The following is a 3440-nucleotide window of genomic DNA, read 5'->3' as shown; positions in this document are numbered from 1 at the left end:
GCGACTACAGTCAAGCGCAGACCAGTATTGAAGTGCACAGGAAATAAGCAGCAGTCATATTTAAAGCAGTTTAAATTAATATTGAGTACTGATTGATGTTCACTTGGATTTTTCCCCCATCGAGGGAACTTAATACTCTGTCATTAGATGAGCTATTCATTTAGTCTGTTTGTTGAGAAAAATATGAAATTGATCAAATGTGTTAAGAATCCATACAACTGCAGCAGCTGAGGACTATTATTCTGCTGCATGATACTGTGGAAGAACTGATGACGGCACGGTTTGATCTTCAGCTGACCAATCAGCAGAAAGGGGCGTTTAATTCCCGCCCACATGTAGAAATCAAATATTCAAACTGTTTATTAATTTTTCCACCCATGAACGAAAAACGAAAATTTAAGCTGAATTCTCGTTTTTCGTTTTTTGGAAAAAAACTAAAAAACTAAAAAGGATCAGTTTTCTAATTTTTCTGCTTTCAATATTAAATCAAAAAACGAATGATCGAATGATACACGGATTCATTAGGATGGTTTTACATTATTTTCCATTTTCACCTAAAACATTGAAAACCTGCTTATTTCCATGTACAATGTTCAATCATATTGGAAAAACACACACAAACATAATGGGGTTATTTTCATTTCCACTTTTTAAACTCACAGCAGTGACTCTGTCCTTCTGACACACTTACAGTTCAGCCGCAAGATGAGGTCATAACCTTGATAGAGAGAGAGAGAGAGAGCAGGCCGTGTCTTCAGCTTCATCCCTGGAGAATGTGCTTCTGTCTGCTCTGTGTTCCTCACCTGCACTTCCTCTGTCTGACATTGCCTTTAGTGCTATAATAACCCATTTTTATTCTCTATTTTTTACTCTGGATTGCATGGTGTCCTTCTCCTCCTCCTCTCTCTCGCTCTCTTTACCTGTCAACACACCTCAGCCAGTCTGCCGTTACAGAGCGAAAGTAAATGAAAGATGGATGGTTGGGACAGCCTATACTTTCTTTCCGTCTCAGTCGGCCTTTACACTCCACCTGAGTGTGAGACGTGTCTCCATCACAATCACAAACGCTGCTGCCTCACTGTTCCAGGTCGTTCGGTTATTCGGACATTTCAGGAACATGCTGTTTTTATCTGCTCTGTAGGTGGTTGTGCTTCAAACTCTGGAAATGTTGGGGTCTGATGCATGTCGAAATATAAATCAATTCATCCCTAGGGCTACATAGTGTCTTTTTCAGGGGAATATTACATTTTAAAATAAAATTTTAAATATTTTGTTACATTGTTGCATTACGCTAATGAAAGTAACTTGCATGGTTACTTTTTTGAAATACCAAAAAAATTAATAAATAATCTCATCTAGGCTGCATTTATTGATAAAAATAGAGTAAAATCAGTAATATTGTGAAATATTATTTAAAATAACAGTTTTCTATTTGAATATATGTTAAAATGTAATCTATCCCTAAGATGTAAAGCTGAATTTTCAGGATCATTTCTCCAGACTTCAGTGTCACATGATCCTTTCAGAAATCATTCTAATTTGCTGATTTGATGCTCAGGAAACATTTCTGATTATTACCAATGCTGAAAACTATTGTGCTGCTCAATATTTCTGTGAAAACGTGGTCATTTTTAACTGTCTTCTTTATTGTCACTTTTGATCAATTTAATGCATCCTTGTTGAATAAAAATATATATATATATTGTACTGACCCCAATAATAGTAGTATAAAGTAACATATTAATACATTTTGCATCATCAGTGTTTTTTATTACTCAAAACAATAATTTGTTTGTGAATTTTCTCCCTTTACAAGATATGCATACAACTAAACTTTCCTAAATACATGTAATTAGATTATGAGGTTTATTTATTGTTGTATAAAAACTTAATTTGACACATTTGATTATTCACATAATCACAAAAAGTTATAACTACATTCTAGAGCATTTGTGCTGAGCTAAAAGAGTCTCAAATTATTCCACCCATCAGAGAGAGGGAGAGAAAAACAGCATGAGGTTCAAGCATTCAAGACATCCTCAAGGTGAACGAGCACGTCAATTCCCCATCGCAGTCAGCCTGACTGGAACGACCAAGGCTAATGGATCCATAACTGTGTACTTTCTTTCTTTCTCCTCCCCTCCTTTTCTTTTTCTACATTTACCTCACTCCAAAAACAGAAAGGAGAGTGAGCGAGAGAGCGAGAGGGCAGAGGAGAGACAGGTCACGCTCTTTGACTGGCGTCAGTCTGATGGGCTGTAAAGAGTTAAACGCACAGAGAGCTTCACATCACAACAGAAGCGCCGCATGCATTACTCTCGGTGAGGAGAGAACAAAACATGTGCGGCATGCTGTTTGAGCACGTGTTCAGGTCTTGCTCTGTCATAGTGACCATATGAAAGCCTACAGGTTTTATATTCTGACCAGCATGATGAACAATGTGAGAGTGAGAATGAAATCATCACTCTGTCTCACAACCTGGAGATGACCCCTGCAGCGTGTGCTTTATATCGTAATGGGACTTCCCATTGACACCTATTGATTTTTTTTAACCAATTATGTTTGCTGTAGCCTAAAACTAAAGCTATCTTTTATATAAAACTGAATTTCTTTATTCTAAGTTGTATGAGTAGTCCTTGGTCATGCAAAACCCACCGTCATGATGGCAAGTGCTTCATATCGTTTGTTATACCATTGCCAGGTTGTTGATTATGATGGATGATGAATGTCACGCAATTTTACACAAAAATAAAATGCAAGATAACCATTTAATTTCCAAGACGACAACTGGAAGCTACACACTATGTGAAACATGCAATGCAGTTACCTATTTAACTTATTTTATCTTTTTCAAAAAGCATCCTAGTTTAACATACTATTTAATTTTTATACATATATATTTTTTTATATTTTATAGGGCATGGATGTATGGATGGATGGAACGATGGATGGATGGATGGAACGACGGATGGATGGAATGACTGATGGATGGATGGACGGACGGATGGATGGATGGACGGACGGATGGATGGACGGACGGATGGATGGACGGACGGATGGAATGACGGATGGATGGATGGACGGACGGACGGATGGATGGAATGACGGACAGATGGATGGATGGATAAATGGATGGACGGATGGATGGACATAATAACAGAAGGATACATAATGATAATGGATGGATAGGCAGATAGATAGAACAAAGGATGAATGGTATTTAATTTTTATACATATATATTTTTTTATATTTTATAGGGCATGGATGTATGGAATGACAGACATAATGGCATGGATGTATGGATGGATGGAACGATGGATGGATGGATGGAACGACGGATGGATGGAATGACTGATGGATGGATGGACGGACGGACGGATGGATGGATGGACGGACGGATGGATGGACGGACGGATGGATGGACGGACGGAGGGATGGA

Source organism: Sinocyclocheilus grahami, unplaced genomic scaffold (genome assembly GCF_001515645.1).
Source record: "Sinocyclocheilus grahami isolate Dianchi unplaced genomic scaffold, SAMN03320097.WGS_v1.1 scaffold74.1, whole genome shotgun sequence".
Lineage (NCBI taxonomy): Eukaryota > Metazoa > Chordata > Actinopteri > Cypriniformes > Cyprinidae > Sinocyclocheilus > Sinocyclocheilus grahami.
The sequence above is the reverse complement of the archived record's forward strand: the minus strand, read 5'-3'. Positions refer to the sequence as shown.